Consider the following 22,543-nt stretch of genomic DNA (forward strand, 5'->3'; position numbering starts at 1 on the left):
GGAGGCAGCCACTTAACAATTAGAGTTGAAACCTGCCCCACATTGTTCCCCAGTCTCAATATTCTGTTGGAGGCAGCCACTTAACAACTAGAGTTGAAACCTGTCTGCCATCCTTTGTCTCAATGTTTGAGGATGTATGCAATGTTTTTGGCAGCGATTATAGGAATGCGGTTGTATATTCGGCCTCAGCAGTTTATTTATGGCTGCAATTAATATCCCTGATCATGGGCTTTTAAACCTAAAATAGTTCAGATCCTCCCTTGTTCCTCTTAATGTCTAAAAGCCTTGATTCTGTAGTACAAATAAAGTGTTGGAGTTGAATAAATTAGTTACACCCTTTGTAAGCTTTAAAAACATGAAATTTAAGGCTTACTCATGTTGCCTGTATTGATATTCATGTAGTTCAATTTAGTAGGTTAATTTTTGTGTTAGGTATATCTCTTCTGGAATTGATAATTTGTAATCTTAGATGATTTTTTTAAAGATAAGTAACTTTAAGAAATCCAGCCGGGAACAGTGGCTCATGCCTGTAATCCCAGCATTTTGGGAGGCCAAGGCGGGTGGATCACTTGAGGTCAGGAGTTTGAGACCAGCCTGGCCAACGTGGAGAAGCACTGTCTACTAAAAATGCAAAAAATTAGCCAGGCATGGTGGCAGGTGCCACACCCAGCTACTTGGGAGGCTGAGGCCGGAGAATTGCTTGAACCCGGGAGGCGGAGGTTGCAGTGAGCCAAGATCGCGCCACTGCACACTAGCCTGGGTGACAGAGATGAGACTCTGCCTCAAAAGAAAAAAAAAATCCATTCACAGAACTGCTAAAGAAAAATTAGAGGAATATTTTGCTCATTTAGCTTTAAAACTCATTATTAGAGGTGTGTATTTTACAGTTTTCTAAATATAGATTATGCTTTATAACACACATAAAGCAAGTATATATAACATGCATATAGTAAATAAATTTTAAAATATTGACTTCCCAGTTAAGCCTATACTTCTTAAGGAAGACTACTGATGTCATTTTAAGCATGTTTCAAAATTCGTTTTATTTTTAGATCAATAAGTTTTTTTTTTTTACATGCTCAGCACTATAGGAATAAGAGGACAGTGATTTGTAGGCTAATAAGATCGCTTTTAAACTTTGTGGTCCATGTAAAATTAGTTGGAGAATGTGTAATTAGATAACTATAAGATAAAGAGATAACCTTTAGAATTTGAATGCACTGAAATTGTACACAGCTTGGAATAATATTAAAATCTTAAGGATATGCAATGTTAAAACTGCTAGAGTGTTTTTCCTTTGTGCTTGCTATGCTTCTCTGTGGGAAGGAGAATTTTATTTTGGAATTATTTCTAAGTTGGACAGACCAGAATTAATTGTGAAAACATGATCTGTTGGTTTGTAATTGGACACACATTTGGAGATACTGGCTCATCATACTACCTAGGAGCAAAATCTCTGAAGTTTGAATCTCCTCCACTTGTTAGCTGTGTCATCTTGAGCAAGTAACATCGTTCAGAGCTCAAATTTCTTCTTGTGTAAAAATAGGAACATCTATCTCTTAGACTTGTTCTGAAGATGCACCTTACTTTGTATCTGGAACAAGGATAAGCATCTTCTGTGTCCTGCTCTCATCTGTCACTGCTTTTTAGGCCATCATTACTTGCTTGGCATACTGCAGTGCCTCCTAATTGTCTCTTTGCTTCTGCTCTGGCCTCTCTCATGTATCCTCCACATGGCCGCTGGTTATCTTTTCTTTATGGGGTCTTTGTAATGTAATCTCTCCTTCTCTAGCCTCCCCATGCCCTTCATTTCTCCAGTGTGCTGCGCTGTATTACCAGGTACCAGAACATACCCTAATACCGTATGCCTTCCTCCGACCTAACTTTTCCATCTGACAAATTCCTACTTATCTACAAGGCTCAGTCCAAGCAAAACTGATACCGAGAATAATCATAACAATTGTGCACGCCTCCTCAGCTGCCATGGCACCTTGCCATTATTTCATCTGGATACGTATCAAGCTACTTGTAATTATTTGTAGTCTTATTTGGACTACTAGATTGTGAGCTGTAATACAAGGATTTTGTCTCTATCATTGAGCCAGTTTATTTGGTTTCTATCATTAAATACAATGTTGAACAAATTCTCAGGGTAATTTATCTCAGGGTAAATTCTCTTTGGTAATTTATCTTTTTTAAGTTTATTCCTAGTTTATTCTTTTGATACTATCGTGAATTGTTTGCTTAATTTCATTTTCGGATTGTTCATTGTGTGTAGAAATTTTTTTTTTTTTGTATATAGAACCTTTATCCTGAAACCTTGTTGGACTCATATTAGTGCAACTGATTCCTTTAGGAATTTCTACATACAATATTTTGTCTTCTGTGAATAGTTTTACTCCTCCTCTTCTGATCTGGATGCTTATTTCTTTTTCTTGACTTATTAACCTGACTAGAACCTCCAATACAATGTTGACTATAAGCAGTGACAGCAGACATCATTTTCCTTATCCTGATCTTAGCAGGAAGTACCCAGTCTCTTACCATAAAGTGTGATACTAGCTGTGGGCTTTTGGTAAATGCCTTTATCAAGTTAAGAACGTTCTATTCCTCGTTTGTTGAGTTTTATCATGAAAGGGGTTTGGATTTCTAGTGTGTGTGCGTGTGTGTGTGTATGCATGCACACACACGCTTAAATAACTTTGCTTAATGACTTTGGATTAATATTGTACTAAGGTAATCAATAATTATGTTTTATCTAAATATACCTGATCGTGCCACTGCACTCTAGCCTGGGCAACACAGTGAGACCCTGTCTCCAAAAATGAAATAAAATAGTAAAATAAATCTGAGATATTGTTCTGGGTGAGAACTGCTATACATAACAAATGGCTTGTAAATCTTCTAAAGAAGCTTATCTCATTCCATAAAATAAGCTACCAGCTTTATGATAAAGTTATATGTACATAAAACAGCTAATTCCTGAAATGGCATACATTTATTACAGAGAATCGTAGTAACAATTGCTTAGAGCACTCTGAAAAGTAAGTACATTGGACCAAAATGAGGAAGCAATGAAGCAATTATATAAAATACGGGTTAATATTTTTACTTTACGAAATTTTTTTTCTGTTTTTTTTTTTTTTTTTTTTTTTTTAAGACGGAGTCCCGCTTTGTAACCCAGGCTGGAATGCAATGGCATGATCTTGGCTCACTGCAACCTGCACCTCCCGGGTTCAAGCGATTCTCCTGCCTCAGCCTCCTGACTAGCTGGGATTAAAGGCACCCACCACCGTGCCCGGCTAATTTTTGTATTTTTGGTAGAGATGGGGTTTCGCCATGTTGGCCAGGCTGGTTTTGAATTCCTGACCTCAAGTAATCAGCCCGCCTTGGCCTACCAAAGTGCTGGAATTACAGGTATGAGCCACTGCACCATGCCGGAAATTTTTTAAAGGTAAAAATTGAAGCCCAAATGTAAACACACAATGAACAATCTGAAAATGAAATTAAGCAAACAATTCACGATAGTATCAAAAGAATAAACTAGGAATAAACTTAAAAGATGTGTAAATACTCTGAAAATTACAAAACATTGTTGAAAGAAATTAAGATATAAATAAATGAAAACATCCTGTGGTCACGAATCAGAAAACTTTATTAACATGGCAATCCTCCCCAAACTGATCTACAGATTCAATGCAATCTCTGTCGGAATCCCAGCAGACTTCTATATAGAAATTGACAAACTGAATCTAATATAAAATTTCAAAGAATCCAGAATATCCAGAACAATCCTGAAAAAGAAGTACAAAGGAGGACTCACACTTCCTAATTTTAAAACTTTTTACAAACTAATAGCAATCAAGACAGTGTCATACTGGAACTATTGAACTCTTGTAAGAAAACATAGAGGCAAATCTTCATGACCTTGGATTTGGCAAAGGATTCTTATATATGACCAAAAGTATGAACAAAGAAAGAAAAAGTAGTAAATCGAAGTTTCATAAAAATTGAAACCCTTTGTGCTTTACAGGACACCATCGAGAAAGTGAAAAGACAACCTACAGAATGGAAGAAAATATTTGGACATCATATCTCTGACAAAGGACTGGTATTTTGACTTTATAAAGAACTCTTAAAACTCAATAATAAGAACAACCCCCAATTTTTTTTTTTTTTTTGAGATGAAGCCTTGTTCTTGTTGCGCAGGCTGAAGTGCAATGGCGTGGTCTCGGCTCACTGCAAACTCTACCTCCTGGGTTCAAGCGATTCTCCTGCCTCAGCCTCCCGAATAGCTGGGATTCCAGGCACCCGCCACCACACCTAGCTACATTTTTTATTTTTGGTAGAGATGGAGTTTTAGTAGAGATGGAGTTTCACCATGTTGGCCAGGCTGGCCTTGAACTGACCTCAGGCAATCCATCTGCCTCGGCCTCCCAAAGTGCTGGGATTACAGGCATAAGCCACCATGCCCGGCCAAGAACAACCCAATTTTAAAAACAGGCAATATGAATTGAAAAGATTCTAGACAAGCTTAGTCATCAGAAAAAATGCAATTCAAAACCACAGTGAGATACCACTTCATATTCACAGGGTAGCTAGAATCAAAAATTCATACAACAGCAAGTGTTGGGGAGGATGTGGAGCAGTCTCAACCCTCCTACACTACTGGTGGGGATGTAAAATGGTTCAGCTCCTTTGGAAAACAGTTTGACAATTCCTTATAGGATGAAACATAGATTTACCATATGACCTAATCATTCCATTTCTAGTTATATGCCTAAGAGGGAAAAATAATGTCCACACAAATGCTTGTACCTGAATGTTTATAGCAGCATTATTCATAATAGCCCCAAAGTGGAAACAACCCAAATGTTCATCTATGGACAAATGAATAAACAAAACATGATGTATCCATCCATGTTGGCCAGGCTGGTCTCGATCTCCTGACCTCAGATGATCCGCCCGCCTCGGCCTTCCAAAGTGCTGGGATTATAGGCGTGAGCCACTGTGCCCGGATTTGGATTTCTTTTAAATGTTGTAGAAATGTTTTAAAATTTATTGTGATTGTTGTGCGTATCTGAATATACCAAAATCATTGAATTCTACACTTTAAATGGAGGAACTGTAAGGTATGTGAATTTTATCTCAATAAGGCTATCAAAAGGTAAATAAAAATAAAAACAATGCAAATATACATGATTAGCATAATAGTAAATTAGGGAGAGAAAGATTTCATCTGAATGTGATCCTCAGTTTAGAGATTGATATACTTTGGATTTGTGTCCCCACCCAAATCTCAGGTCAAATTGGAGGAGGGGCCTGGTGGGAGCTGATTGGATCATGAGGGCAGACCTCCCCTTTGCTGTCTTGTGATAGAGTTCTCATGAGATCTGCTTTTTTTTTTTAAGTGTGTAGCACTTCCCCCTTTGCCCACTCTCTCTTCCCTGCTGCCACATGAAGACATACTTTCTTCCCCTTCACCCTTCTGCCATGATTGTAAGTTTCCTGAGGCCTCCCCAGCCATGACTTCTGTGGAACTGTGAGTCAATTAAACCTCTTTTCTTTATAAATTACCCAGTCTCAGTTAGTTCTTTATAGCAGTGTGAGAATGGACTAATACAGGGGTCTTCATATTTGCAATGTTCTCTGAACTAAAAAAAAAAACTATACAAGTTCACTTGTACTTTCAATTTATACTTTTACATACTTCAGAGTTTTTTTTAAATCATAAGGCAAATGTAAGAAATGTTTAAAGTATAATCTTTATGCAATGAAACTTACATGAATGAATGACAAACTACTTGCAATTTACTTTTGTGATGATACATACAAACACACACACCCCACATGGATAAAAGGCATCATCTATAAACCAAAATCTGAAATTCTGCCATGTTTAATTTGCCCTCCTATTTTATGACTCTTTGATTTTTCATGAAAAATTTTAATTCAATGAAAATCTTTAAATGTTTTATAAATTCTGTAAAGAATAATTTAGCTAAAGAAAGGGGTTTAGGGCCTTTCCTGCCTTTTGTTTTTTTTTCTCTCTATCCTTTCAAGGACTACTAGTTACTAGCTTATCGATGAACGTCGCAGTACTTTGCTGTTTATATTTTGGCTCAATCTCTGAAGCCATTTAAAGTTGTTATCTATTTTAAGATGAAACTTCTCTCCCTTTTAAAAAACATTTTAAAGTTGATATGTGTCTTTCAATTTTTTATCATCACAGTTTAATTGATTGTTCTTCCAAATAGACTTCTTGCAGTCTATAGAATCTCAGAATCAATGAAATACAGGAGATTCCTTGCCCCTTTTGCTTTTAAAGGGCTTTAAAGAAGAGAAAGGGATATTAGAAAAAAAAGAGATTAGTTTGAACCCAGGGAAATTTGTGATTCAGTTGTACTTTTATAAGTGTTCATATACATAGAACATTTTCAGAGCTCAATATTTATAATTCTTGAACTAAACTTTTACATGCCAAATGAATATTTTAATCTTCCACTTGGAGAATACATTTACAGGTAGGAAGTTATTTCAATACTTAGTTTTCCAAAAACTTTAGCTTATTTAATGTAGTCACCATTCTCCTGATAGGCTGGTCTTACCTATAAAATAATAAAGATTAGCTCATGCCTTCTGGAGAATAAAGATCTCAGTCCTTAAAGTGTGCTATCAACCAGTAAATGTGTAAGGAATGATGTAGTTAGAAAATCATTCATGGATGCTAAACCTAGTGAATGAAAGTTTGAGGAAAAACATGATATTTACACATCTCAAAATACACCTCCCCAAATAACTTAATTTCATGGGAAATATAGGCAGACTCCACCTTAACCAAGTAAAAGTAAGTCTTCTTTAATCTCCCTGATTGGTCTAACTGCTTAATTGATTTTCATTCATCATTGGAAATCACCTACTAACTCTACTTCAATAACTTTTGGTTATTCAAAAGCCAAAAACAATACCTCAAGATTCCTACACCTTAAAATTAGAAACATTATTTTCTTTGGAGTTAAAAAGTAAAGAAAAGCAACAAAAACTGGGGAGTGGGAGTGGAATTTATATGCAATTATTACTACTTATTCCTTACCACAATTAGGAAAAGCACATGGCTTTGACAGATGTAGCACCAATGGCTTAAAATACTATATTTCTCATGCCAGATGTGAGAAAGATTGCTGATTCTCCTAAGAATGAGAGGCTTATATCCACATAATTAAATTTCAGAGTTGAAGTAGTTGAAACTCCTGCTGCCCTTTTGTAGGATTTTTGGGCACCAAATTGTACCAAAAAACATAAACAAACCAAAAACAAAAACCCCAAAAACCCAAAAAAACAAAAAAACTATTTCAAGACAAGGAACTTCAATAATCAGAATTTGTTAAATAAGACTTTGCTCAAAGGAAGAAAGGTAGGCAAAAAGAGTTTGAGAACCTGATCTGCAGACTTATGATTTAATACAGTTTTTTATGTGGCATTTTTTAAGATAACTACAAGACTACATTACAAACAATGTTTTTTAAAATTACAAATCATAACATGGGCATGTTACAAATCAACATCTAAGTTCCTTTCTTCAACATAGATCTGAATTTGTTTTCAATCTAATGTCATAAAGAAAATTTCTATCAGGAGCTTTATCACAACAGATTCTAAATTTCTATATAACTTGAAGTGATTGAATACTTTATAAAGTTTTTTTCATTAGATAATGCTTTAGATAAAGGCTTTATCTATGGCCTTTGGTCTTTGGTCAATGTTAAAAACTAGCACTGAATCTAGACAGTCAGTCACACACACACACATATACCCCTAACAAAAAAGGTAACAGTAATTATAGTTTTTATATTATGTAGATATATGTGGTGTTGATAATTTTCTCCCTGCATGAAATTGCCTCCTCAATGGACTTCTGATCTTATGATGTTCCTTAGACTGGTATGGCAGTCTAATTTTCTTTGCTGTCCCCTGGCTGCCTGAAACTGTGGCTACCCATTCAAAATGTAGTTGTGAATTAGCCGGGCATGGTGGCGTGTATCTGTAATCCCAGCTACTCGGGAGGCTGAGGCACGAGAATCGCTTGAAACTGGGAGGCGGAGAGGTTGCAGTGAGTTGAGATAGTGCCACTGCACTCCAGCCTGGGCAATAGAGTGAGACTCTGTTTAAAAAAAAAAAAAAAAAATGTAGTTGTGTGTAAACTTCTTGAAGCTGAATCTTTCTTTAATTTTTCATATACTTTTCCTGAATGTTGAAATGATAGAATTAAAACCGACATTTGAGATGAACTAGAATTCTCACTCTGCACACTGAACTATATCCTCAGATACCTTCTAGTTTCCAAGTGTACCTCAATTAGTGTTGTTTAACCAGGGAAAGCAGTAGGAATATTGTTTCCATGCCAGTGTAATACCTTATAAACTTTTAGCTTCAATTCATGCTGTTGGCCCTATGATTTTTAAAAAATGTTCACTCTTCTATGATATTAGCTCTCAGCTTCGGATTATCTGCCTATAAATATCCTTTCACATTTAAAAATATCAAAGCAAGGAAATATTGTTGATCCATCATAATGTTCCTGTAACTTAAAAAGGCATTTTTTTTAAGTTTTCAAAAAAAAATGGGTACTTACATATTTTAACCTGACACTGATTCTGGAGAATTACCCACAGTTTGGGGTTTTCTGATATTTCCTCATGATAAGATCCGAGTTATACATGTTTTCAGAAATACTACCAAAGTGATGTTGTGCCTTTCTCTGTACATCTTTTCAGAACGCACATGGTGTCTGTTTCAATATTGGTGATGTTAGATTTGATGACTTGGTAAAAGTGGAGTCTGCCAATTTTCCCTTTGTAATTAATAAGTACTTTGGGAGGCTGAGGTGGGCGGATCACCTGAGGTCAGGAGTTTGAGACCAGCCTGACCAACATGGTGGAAACCCTGTCTCTACTAAAAATACAGAAAATTAGCTGGGTGTGATGGCACGCACCTGTAATCTCAGCTATTCGGGAGGCTGAGGCAGGAGAATCGCTGGAATCCGGCAGGTGGAGGCTGCAGTGAGCTGCAATTGTGCCACTGCACTCCAGCCTGGGTGACAGAGTGAGGCTCCATCTAAAAGAAAAAAAAAAGTATTTTTCTTGAAAGCTAATTTGAGATATGTGAATATCCTGTTCCTTATCAACATTTCACTTGCTAATTTTAGCATCCATTAATGATTTTGTAACTCCATTCTTCCATCTTTCTATTGATAGTTTACCATATGGAAGACCTTTCCCTTTTCCCCTGTTTATTGATTTATTCATTTAATATTTATATCAGCACAGGCTTATGGATTCTAATTTTTTAATGGGTTATATCATATTTTTGATGCTTATATTGTCCCAGATTTATTCTGTGAGAGCCTCTGCCAGTTGGCACTCATGTTGATTTGACATGTCCCCGAGATTCTTTGAGTACTTTTTAAACTTTGTGGCATAAAGTTTTCCAAGTTTTTTCTCTACTCCCTGCCACCCCCATCTCCTGCCCCTAACCCAAGCCTGGAATCACTGATTTATTCAATAAGTGGTTCCTTTTAGTGGAGAATGATGCTGAGAAACCAAGATCTGAGTGTTAGCTATGTATATTCCCACTTGTATGTCTTTGCTTCTGGGCCCTCTCAATGGGCAGAGATAGGAAATGGAATAGAATAGGGTGAAATATTTATGCACATATGTAAACACATTTTTATTTATTTCAATATCCTTTTTTTAAAAAACAACTTCATACTGATACCTTCCTTCAAGTCCAATCCAACAGCACAGAGAACATTCTAGACTTCCTCGTGTCTGTATTTGCAAGTCAATTTCTCATATGAAAAACTGGCTACCATTATCCTCAGTATATTGACACATTTGCTCAAGCCAAGAATATAGGAAGTAGTTTTAAAGTTGCTAATATGTACCCCAGAAAATGGAAACCTACTAACTAGAGTTTATTTATTTAGTGTTTCATAAAAGTAAAATTTACATACCTTGAAATGCACAAATTATCATATGCATCAAATGTCCAATTAATTATATTTATTTCCCCATTAGTCCTCCCAACCTTAAAACCAACCACTGTTTTTGATGTTTTCACCATAGATTTGTTTTGCTTGTTCTAGAACTTCATATTAATGAAATCATAAAACATGTATTCTTCTGTATCCAACATCTTGCCTTAGCAAATGTATGTGAGATTATCCATGGTGTTGCATGTTTTGGTAGTTTATTTTTTTATTGCTTAGTAGTGTTTCATTGTATGTATGAACATGCAATTTATTTATACATTCACCCAGTGAAGGACATTTAGGTTGTTTCCAGCTTTGGTCTATTACTAATAAAGCTTCTATGAACTATCTTTTACAAGTCTTTTTGAGGATGTAGGCTTTTGTTTTTCTTGGCTAATATCTGTAGAATTACTGGATCAAAGGATAGGCGAATGTTTAACTTTACAAACAAACTGCCACATCTTTTCCAAAAGTAAATGGCCCATTTTACACTCCAGCCAACATTGTACGAGAGGTTTAATTGCTTTACATCCTTGCCAATGTTTGGTGTTTCAGTCTTTTTAACTTTAGCCATTCTAGGGGGTATATGCAGGAGTTTCATTATGGTTTTAATCTGCATTTCTCTGATGACTAATGATGCCAAGTATCTCTTCATGTGTTGATTGGATTTTTTTGCTTTTATTGTGAGTTTTGTCATAATAATTGTACATATTTATGAGATACAGTGATATTTTGATACATGTATATACCATGTGTAATTAGCATATTCATCACCTCAAACATTTATCATTTATTTGTGTGGAACATTCAAGATTTGTTCTTCTAGATATTTGAAAATATATGATAAATTGTTAATTATATGGCTGGGCATGGTGGCTCACGCCTGTAATCCCTGCACTTTGGGAGGTTGCGACTGGAGGATCGCTTTAGTCCAGGAGTTTGAGACCAGTCTGGGCAACGTGGTGAAACCCCGTCTCTACAAAAAAATAAAAAATTAGCTGGGCATGGTGGCACACGCCTGTAGCCCCAATGGATTGGGAGGCTGAGGTTTCAAGGCTGCAGTGAGCCAAGATCAAACCACTGCACTCTAGTCTGGGTGACAGAGCGAAATGCTGTCTCAAAAAAATAATTGTTAATTGCAGTCACCCAATAGTGCTATAGAACACTAGAACTTATTCCTTCTACCTAGCTGTACTTTTGTAAAATTGATATTTTTTATTGGGTAGTTTGTCTTTTTATTATCACATTATAGGATTTCTTTATATACAGATGCTCTTTCACCTATAAAGAGGGTATATACAGATAAAGCTAAGTTGAAAATGCATTTAATACCCCCATAAACCCATCATCAAATTGGAAAATCATTAAGTCAAACCATCGTAAGTCAGAGACCATCTGTATTCTGAATACATATTCTGTATTAGATGATAGTTTTGTAAATATCCTCTTCCAATGGCTTGCCTGTTCATTTCCTTAATGAATAGACAAAAATTTTGAATAGACAGAATTTTTTATTTTGATGGCATTTAATTTACACATATTTTTCTTTTATAGTTAAGTTTCCTAGATCCTGTCTAGAAAATCTTTGATTACTCACAATTCACAAAGATATTCTTGTACGTATTATTCTGAAAGCTGTAAACTTTTATTTTTTATGTTTATGTCTCTATTAGTCCATTTTCATACTGCTGTAAAGAACTTCCTGAGACTGGGTAATTTATAAAGGAAAGGTTTAATTGACACACAGTTCAGCATGGCTGGGGAGGACTCAGGAAACTTACAATCATGACAGAAGGCAAAGGTGAATCAAGGCATCTTTTTCACAAGGCAGTAGGAAGAAGTGCCCAGTGAAAGGGGAAGAGCACCTTATAAAATCATCAGATCTTGTGAGAGCTCATGCACTATCACGAGAACAGCATGGGGGAAACCATCCGCATGATTCAATTACCTCCACTTGGTCTCTTCCTTGACCTGTGAGGATTATGCGTATTATGGGGATTACATTCAAGATGAGATTTGGGTGGGGACAGTAAGCCTAACCATTCCAATATTTATGGTCCATCTGAAATTAATTTTTGTATGTGGTGTCAAGTAGGTAAACATTCATTTTTTATTCACAAGACTATCAAATTTTGTGGTATGTTAGAAAAACTTTCCTTTCTTTATTAAATTGCTTTTGCAACTTAGTAAAAAATAATTAACTACATAAATGTGTTTCTGGACTCTCTATTCTGTTCCATAGACTTCATTGTCCACCGTTATGTGACTAGCACACTGTCTTGATTACTGTAGCTTTGTAGTGTGTCTTGAAGTCAGCTAGTATAATTCCTGTAATTTTTTTGAGACTGACTCGCTTTGTTGCCCAAGCTGGAATGCGATGGCACCATCTCAGCTCACTGCAACCTCTGCCTCCCAGGTTCAAGTGATTCTCCTGCCTCAGCCTACCGATTAGCTGGGATTACAGGTGTCTGCCACTATGCCCAGCTAATTTTTGTAGTTTTAGTAGAGCTGAGGTTTCACCATGTTGGCCAGGCTGGTCTCAAACTCCTGACCTCAAGTGATACACCCACTTCGGCCTCCCAAAGTTCTGGGATTACAGGTGTGAGCCACCACTCCTGGCCAATTACTGTAATTTTCTTCTTGAGATTGTTTTAGTTATTCTAGGTCCTTTGCATTTCATTTTAGAATCAGCTCATCAATTTCTTTTTTTATAAAAAGCTTTCTAGTTGGATTACCTTGAATATAACAACTTAACTATATTGAGTCTTCCAATCTATGTATATAGTAGGTATGTATCTACATCTACCCATATACATGGGTAGATATAAGTATATAGATATGTGTATTAATATATGTATGTGTAGATGTATACATATATGTGTAAGTATTTCCATTTATTTAGATCTTTAATTTCTAAATGCATTGTTTTATAGTTTTCATCATGGAGGCCCTTCATTCATTAGACTTAACATTTCATTTTCCAATTGTTTGTTGCTGGTATATACTAATACGGTTCATTTTTGTATATTGACCTTTAGTCTGTCATCTTAATAAACTCTTTTATTAGTTTTTTAATGGTTTTTATACATTTCTTATTATTTTCTATGTAAACAATCATGTCATATGCAAATAGTTCTAATTATTCCTTTCCTAAGTTTACCTAAGTTTGTGCCTTTGATTTCCTTTACTTGCCTATTGCAATGCCTAGGAATTTCAGTACAATATTAAATAAAAGTAGACAAAGTAGATAATCCTGCTTTATTCTTGATCTTAGGGGGATAGTATTCAGTGTTTCACTACTAAGAGATGTTAGTTGTAAGTTTTAAAAAAAAGTCCTTTATGAAATTGAAGAAGTTTCTTTCTATTTCAAATTTTCTTTAAGTTAAAAAAGAATCATGAATTGGTGATAAATTTTGCTGAGTACTTTTTTGGCATCTATTGAGATGATTATGTGTTTCTTTGTTTTGTCAATATGGTGAATAATATAAATCAATTTTTAAAATATTAGACCAACCTTGCATTCCTTGGATTAACTGCTTTTGGTCTTGATGAAATATTATTTTCATATATTGGTCAATTAAATTAGCTAATAGTGTAATAAAGATCTTTTGTGCCTATGCTTATTAAGGATATTTCTTTACTAGGTTTTGATATCAGGGTTTTTCTGGTTATACTTTAAATGTTTCATAGAACTCACCAGTTTCTTGGTGAGAAGCTTTCAAAATACATATATATTTAAAATACATCTTTAAATATATAAACATTTAGAAGTACATCTTTAAATATATGTACATTTAAAAACACCTATTTTATATATTTGATAGATATTAGGATTATTGAGATTTTCTATATGACCTTGAGTTTAACCTTTTTGTTGTAAACAAAATTGTAAATTTTATTTTCCAAGAGATTTGTCTTTCATTTGTCAAATTTATTAGTGTAAGGTTTTAAATAATAATCCCCTATTATCCTTGAATATCTGTAAGCTCTATAGTGCTGACCAGCTTTTCATTCCCATTTTTGGTCATTTATCTTTTTCTCTCTTTCTCTCTCTTTGTAAATGGAGCTGGTAAATGGAGTTATCAATTTTATTAATTTTCTCAATCATTTTGTCATTTTAAAATTTTACTGATTTACATACACACTTCTCTTTATGATTTTCTTGTTTCTACTTAAATTTGCTTTTCTTTTTCTATCTTATTAATGTGAAAACTTTGATCACAAATAGTAATCTTTCTTTTCTAATATAAGCATTTAAAATTATAAACCTCCTACTGAGCTATGCTTGCTACTGAGCTAAGCTTCAGTTGCATACAAAAATTTGGGATATTTTAAAATCATCACTTAATTGAAAATATTTTCTAGTTTCTCTCATAATTTATTCTTTGATTCTGGGTAATTTTGAAATCTACTGTTTAATTTCCAAATACTTGGGGATTTTCTAGATATCTTTTTTGTTGATTTTTGGTTTAATTCCATTTCTATAAGAGAACATACTCTAAAGTTTTGATCTTTTAGAAATTTTTGAGACTCATTTTATGTCCCAGCATAACAGTTTATCTTGATGAATGTTCTATGTGCACTTCAAAAGAATGTATATTCTGTAGTTGTTGAGTACTTTATAATTTATCAATGAGATCAAGCTGGTTGATGATGTTGCTTAGGTGGTCTACATCCTTACTTCAATATTTGTTATTCTATTAAATCCCCCCACCTCCTTTTTTCTTTTTCTTTTTTCTTTTTTTTTTTTTTTTGAGATGAAGTCTTGCTCTGTCACCCAGGCTGGAGTGCAATGGCATGATCTCGGTTCACTGCAACCTCCGCCTCCTGGATTCAAGCGATTCTCTTGCCTCAGCCTCCCAAGTAGCTGGGATTACAGGTGCACACCACCACGCCTGGCTACTTTTTGTATTTTTAATAGAGACAGGGTTTCACCATTTTGGACAGGCTGGTCTCGAACTCCTGACCTCGTGATCTGCCTGCCTCGGCCTCCCAAAGTGCTGGGATTACAGGCGTGGGCCACCATGCCTGGCCCCACCTCCTTTTTTCTGAGACAGAGTCTCATTCTGTCACCCATGCTGGAATGCAGTGATGTGATCCCGGCTCACTGTAGCCTCAACCCCTCAGGCTCAAGTGATCCTCCTGCCTCAGCCCCCACAAATAGCTGAGAGTACAGGTGCACACCACCACACCTGGCTAATTTTTAATTTTTTTGTAGATGGAGTCTTGCCATGTTGCCCAAGCTAGTCTTGAACTCCTGAGCTCAAACTGTCAGCTGCCCTGGCCTCCCAAAGTGCTGGGATTACAGGTGTGAGCCACTGGCCCAGCCTATTCTGTTAAATTTTGAGAGAGCAGTGTAATAACTCCAACTATGATTGTACATTTGACTTAAGCACATATACCTTATGTGTTTCTGATGGATTGATTCTTTAATCATAAATGTCTCTCTATATCTCTGGTAATACTCTTTGTCTTGAAGTTTATTTTGTCCGAAGTTAATATAGTCCTTCTATCTTTATTCTGATTGTTTTCATGGCATTGCTTTTCTCATTTTTTTCCTTTCCATATATCTGTGTCTTTGTATTTAAAATATGTCTCTTGTGGAGAGCAATTAGATGGGTCTTTCCTTGTTAATCCAGTGTGAAAAATCTCTGCTTTTTAAATTGGAATTATTCTATTTACATTTAGAGTACTTATTGATATGATTTATTTAGGTCAACCATTTTGCTATTTGTTTTCTAGTTGTCTTATCTGTGTTTAGTTTTTCTGTTCTTTTTCACCTGTGTCCTTATGTGTTAATCAGAATTTATCCTAATTCCCTTTAAATTTCTCTCTTTTTTTTATGATTGCTCTAGGGAATGCATCATGTATCTTTAATGTATCACTTAGATTTAACATATTATGCTACTTTGCATAAAATATAGGAAACTTGTAACTTTATGGTTCTACTTAGCCTTCATCAATTGCGCTAATATTGTCACATATATTATAATTTAAATGTTATAAAATCCACAATATAGAATTATAATTTTTACTTAAAGTTTTTTAACAGTGTGAAAAATTATTTGCCCATTTTCTGTGCCATTTTCTCTCTTCTTTCCTTCTTAATTCCAATTAAATGCATACCAGTCCTTTTTACTGTGTCTTACCATTTCTTCTGTGTTTTCTATCCTTTTACTTTTTTGCATTGCAGTCTACATATTTTCCAATGATACATCTTTCAGTTCTCTTATCCTGTCTCCTGGTGTTCTAATCTTCTGTTAAATTTATCTATCAAGTTCTTAATTTCAGTATTTATACTTTTCATTGCTAGAATTTTTATTGGATTCTTTTCAATAGATTCCAATTCTCTGATGATATTCTCCATCTTTTTATGTAATTAAAAAAATTTCCCATGTCCATTTCCACATAGCAATTGTACTTATTTTAAAGTCCTTTTCTGCTAACTCTAATATCTGAATCACTTTTGGGGTTGTTTCTACTTTCTATTTTTTTTCTCTTGGATTTTGGTCATTTGGTTCTATCTCTTGGTATGCCTAATATATTTTATTAATATTTATTTAATATCTGTTGCATTTCAGACATTGCAGATGAACAATTGTAAAGGGTCTGGGTAATATTATCTTCCTACAGAATGGATTTACACTGTCTGCTAAGTGGACATAGTGGGGCAAGTTACCTTATCCAATGAGTAACTAAGCCGAGTCCAGGCAGCCTAATGTATCAGGTTGGTGAAAAAGGAATTTTGGTTTAAAAGTAATGGCAAAAAATGAAATTACTTTTGCACCAACCTAATAGGTACTGAGGCCCCTTCCCCATAAGACTGAACTTCAACTGTTTCTCCTTGACACTGTGAGACTGAGGAATACTCTATTTTTTGGAGTTTTCTTGATTTCTTACCTCTAATCTAACAGTTTCATAATTTGGCAAATGTCTTGAAGGAAAAGTCAGCCATGTGTCAAGATTTGTTCTCTACTTCTCTCTTCTTGCGGAGATTTTGGATCCTCAAGTCTCTGACTTTTGTCTATCTAGATCTGGTAGATGGCCAAAGGCTCTCTGGTTTCTCTGCTTCCCAGAAGTGACCTTTTGCCTGTATCCTTTGTCCAGACTTTCAGCGGTATCCAGTGAAAGAAAAATGTATCTGCAGAAGGTTGACTTACCTTTCAACAATTCCTCCTTCTGTGAAATCAGCCCCTTAAGTTTTGGTTGCCTCAGGAAGGCTCCAATGTGGATGCAATCACATTTCATCTAGTTTTCTAGTTATTTTCTTGGGCACATTGGTTTGCCAGAAATTACTTTATCATAGGTGGATAAAGCAGTCTAAATATAGCTATTTTAAAGTTTATGTCTGAATATTCAATTATTTGGAGTCCTTTTGAGTCTGTTTCTATGGACTGTTGTTTCTTTTTATTTTTATTCATGTTTTTGATCTTTTTATTCATCTTTTAAATAATAATTTAGATATAATTGACACAATTAATTATACAAAATTAGTATACAAGTTGATATGTTGTACCCTATGTATACATCTGTGGAACCATGACAACAGTGAGGAACGTGAACACATCCTCACACCCAGTATTTCCTGTGCCCTTCATAACCCCTATTATCTTCCTTCTCAGACACGTATTGATCAGCTTTCTGTCACTATGGATTAGTTTGCATTTTTTAGAATTTTTTCCAAAGGATATTTTCCAAATATTTTTTAGAATTTTATATAAATAAAATTATACAGTATGAATTCCTTTTTTCTGACTTCTTTTATTCAATCTAATTATTTTTAGATCCATCCATCCATGTTGTTGCATGTATTAATAGTTTATTCTTTTTTCTACTTGTAGTGGAGACTTACCTCATTCATTTAAATATTTTAAATATTTAAGGCATATTTACCCATAGGGGAACTGGTTTAACTGCCATACACAAGGCCTGTTTACTATGGTGTAGAAAACCAAATGTTTTCTAATCTTTTCTTTGTCTCATTAGCTATTCAGAAATACATCTATTAATTTCCGAACAGATGGATATTTTCTAGATATGTTTGTCTTTAATTTCTAGATCAATTGCGTTGAAGTCAGAAAACATTTCTCTGATTTAACTGTTGAAATCTGTTGGAATTTGATTCATGGCCCTATATAATACATTTCCATAAATGTTTTGTAAATGTGGTTTTTGAAAATATACTTGAAAAGAATGTATATTCTTCAATCACTGGATACAGCTTATATAATATGTCCACTCTGGTAATCTCTGTCTTTTAATTGATATATTTAGGCCATTGATATTTAAAGTGATTATTAATATAGTTGGATTAATGCTTACCATATGTGTTACTCTTTTCTGTTTGTTGCCTTGTTCTTTGTTCTTATTTTTGTCTTCCACACTTTTGCTTCCTTTTGTGGTTTTAATTGAGCATTTTGTGTAATTCTGTTTTCTCTTCTTTCTTAGCATATCATTTTTTTACTTTTTAAAAATGTTTGCCCGAGAGTTTTCAATATGTACTTCCAACTAATTCAAGTCTATTTTCAAAAAACACTATACTGCTTCTTACATAGCACAAGTACAGATAATAAGAAAATAATCCTAATTTCTTCTTCCTATGCCTTGTTTCTGCCACTTATTTCACTTACACATAAGTATAAATAAGTGTGCATCTGTATAAACATATGTAAAATAATATGTATTATTGGCACTATTATTTTTAACACACTTTATGTTAGATCAACTAAGAATACGAAAAATGAAAGTTTTTATGTTACCTTCACTTATTTCTTCTCCAATGCTCTTTATTTAGACCTATATCAATTTGTTTTTCTCTGGAGAACTTATTTTTAACAACACTTCTTGCAAGGCAGGTCTACTGGCAACAAATTCCCTCAGTTTTTGTTTGTCTGAGAAAGTCTGTGAGCTTCCTGGATCTATGGTTTGGTGTCTGGCATTAATTTGGGGGAACTCTCAGTTATTATTGCTTCAGATACTGCTTCTGTTTGTTTTTCTGTTTCTTCTCTTTGTGGAATTCCCATTACACATATGTTACACCTTACAGTGGTCTCAGAGTTCTTGAATATTCTGTTCTGGTTTTTTGTTCTTCTTATTGTTGTTGTTGTTTTTGTTTTCAGTCTTTTGGAAGATTCTAACATTATATCCTCAAGCTCAGATATGTTTTTCTTAGCCATCGCCAGTCTACTAACGAGCCCATCAAAGGCATTCTGCATTTCTGTGTTTTTGATCTCTAGCATTTCTTTAGATTCTTAGAATTTTTATCTCTCTACTTACATTATCCACCTGTTCTTGCATGTTGTCTACTTTTTCAATTAAAACCTTTTGCATATAAATCACAGTTGTACAATATTCGTGCTCTGATGATGCCAACCTTCCTTCCAAATCTGGCTCTGGTTCTGATGTTCTTTCAGTCACTTCAGGTTATGTTGTTTATCTTTTGGTATGTTTTGTAATTTTTTATTGTATGGTGGACACGAGGTACTAGGTAAAAGATACTGTGGTAAATAGGCTTTTAGTAATATCATGGTAACGTGCAGGGGAGGGGAATGTTCTATAGTCCTATGAGTAGGTCTCAGTCTCAGTGAGCCTGTGCCTCTGCCCTGGGAACTTCACAAATTCTTCTCAGTACCCCCTTGCCCTCCTTGGGTGGGACAGGGTGGCTAAAGGGGGCTGGAGTTGGGTATTCCCCCTCCCCCAGGTCAGATAAGCTTCAGTGAAACCCCAGCTGGTTAAGCTCTGGTAAAATAATTTCTACCGAGAGCAGTCCTTGTTACGAACAGCATACTTAGGCAAATTTCAAAATGTTTGCTTTTCCCCACCTCCTGTGGGAAGCACAAGGGGATTTTTCTCTATCTTCACCGTGAGACCCCTGGAAATAAAATAAAAATGTGGAGTCCCATCCTATTACTGGGTCCCCCTGTGTTCTTATCTCTCAGGCTTATCCACATGGAGCCTCCATCACTTCATCAGTCACAGTTTAGATTTTCTTACCCTGGTGCTGGTTCCTGTGCAGGCTTCTGCTCCGGTACACTATGATTCCCTGTATCTGTGTCTCTCTCCAATTTTTGGGGCGGTGGCCTCCCCTGTGACCTCACTGATGGAGCTCTGTGAGTAGCTGATGGATCTAAGAAGAGTTGGTGATTTTTCAGTATATTTAGTTTTTTACTTGTTGTTTGGATGGAATGGTGACTTTTTTTTTTTTTTTTCTGAGATGTCGCCCAGGCTGGAGTGCAATGGTGTGATCTTGGCTCATTGCAACCTCTGCCTCCTTGATCCAAACGATTCTCCTGCCTCAGCCTCCCTAGTAGCTGAGATTACAGGTGTGTGCCACCATGACTGGCTAATTTTTTTATTTTTAGTAGAGATGGGTTTCACCACGTTGGCCAGTCTGGTCTTGAACTCCTGACCTCAGGTGATCTGCCCACCTTGGCCTCCCGAAGTGCTGGGATTACAGGTTTGAGTCACCATGCCCGGCCAGAATGCTGACTTTTAAGCACCTTATAGTCTAAACCAGAAAACAGAAGTCACCTTATTAATTTTTAAAATCATATATCCAAAGACCTATATCACCTCACACCAAGGTGAGGACAAATTTTGGGCCAAATTATTTATGGTATCTTAAAATTGAAATACCTTTTTTTTTTTTTTTGAGACAGAGTCTCACTCTCAACCAAGCTGGAATGCAGTGATGCAATCTTGGCTACCCAGAACCTCCTCCTCCTGTGTTCAAGCAATTCTCCTGCTTCAGCCTCCCGAGTAGCTGGGATGACAGGTGCACACCACCATAGCCAGCTAATTTTTTTGTAATTTTAGTAAAGACGGGATTTTGCCACGTTGGCCAGGCTGGTCTCAAACTCCTGACTTCAAGTGATCTACCTGCCTCAGCCTCCCAAAGTTCTGGGATTACAGGCATGAGCCACTGCACCCGGCTGAAATATATTTCTTACTAGGTAATACAGCTAGTTTTCAAAGAGTATAAGTATACAGAGAAAAATGATTTCCTCATCTCCATATCTCTACCCTCACTTCTAGTCTCCAGATCTTTCTCACAGGGAACCACCACTCTCTGTTTCTTATATATTATTTTGGAGTTGTTTTTACTTAAATGTTTATAATGTCTTTTGGTATATGTTCTGTTTCTTCTCTGTAGCAGAAGATCTACGGAGATATATATATATCTATTTTTTTCTCCATTTGTTTTGGGTTTTGTTGAATTTAAATATGTATTTATTATCCATTTGTTTTAAATATATGTATTAAATTCAACAAAATTATTTACATGTCTTTATATATTTAACATATATTTAAATTCGACAAAAAACCAAATCAATAAAGCCTCCCTGATTCTGAGATAGTGATTAGATATATCTTTTCATGACTACTTTCCTGTTTACCAGAACCAAGAAGTGAGCAGACTCGGTTGGAATCCTGCCTTTACTGTGAGAGTGAGGATATATTTTCGTCTTCCAGGGGCACGGAAGGTAGGGAGCCGCAATGCTGATACCGAGCGTGGCTGGCGTCAGAGCCTCGGTCTGCCAGTGTGTCGGCGCTGGCACGACCTGTCCCACATGCCTGGGAAGCTCTTGCTGAGCAGGGATTAGGATGCCAGCATCTGATGCACAGGGTTGCTTCCTGCTCCCCTTTGGAGTCCTGACGAGAAATGACCTTGTTCAACCCTGCTGAGCTTCCTAGATTTATTGGGCTTATAGCAACACATGGGAAGGAGATTATGTTTATTTTTAAAACATAAAAAAATGCAACCTTCCCAAGGCCTTCGTGGTGTCTGTGTGCAACAACACAAATACACACACACATGCAATGTATGTATAATCACTTCTAATTAACTTCAGCTCTTCCTGCAAAACTAAGTGTGAAGTCTTAAGGACTTGTCAGCTTCTCTGCCTGTGAAATTTATCTACTTCTAATTGTGAATAACAATACATTCAAGGTTAGCTATAAATGACTCAGATTTCACTGGAATTGAATCTTAAAACTACATTTGAAGATGAATACAGTTATGCAAAACATTTTTTGTGGTGTGTTTCCAGCTAAAAATATCGTTATTTATGCTTATCCAGAATGTTTTTTTCCCCTAAACCAATGTGGTTCTTTCTGACATCCGTGAAAAAATAGATGTGATTGATTTCAAAGTTAGCCCAAATTTAAAAGGTATAAAGCCACAGATATGCCTAAAATAAAAATGAGTATACTATTATAATGGATTGACAGATGAATTCAGTTTACAATTTCACAAAACATAATATTCAAAGAATGAATATCAAATAGGATTAAGAATTGTTTTCCCACCTTCTGCCACGTTTAGAGTACTGGAAACTCTTCCAGATTTCGCCACTAGATGTCATGAAGAGTCCAGTTAAATACAGTAGGCAGTCGCGTACAGTCTAATACAGAAACTTTTAAAGTTTTTCCCGATTTTGTAGTTAATTTGGGTAGGAAGCTATTTCCTTTCGAGTTTTATGTCAAAAATATCCGTTATGGATTAATTTTAAG

This window comes from Hylobates moloch, unplaced genomic scaffold (assembly GCF_009828535.3).
Source record: "Hylobates moloch isolate HMO894 unplaced genomic scaffold, HMol_V3 SCAFFOLD_5, whole genome shotgun sequence".
Classification (NCBI taxonomy): domain Eukaryota; kingdom Metazoa; phylum Chordata; class Mammalia; order Primates; family Hylobatidae; genus Hylobates; species Hylobates moloch.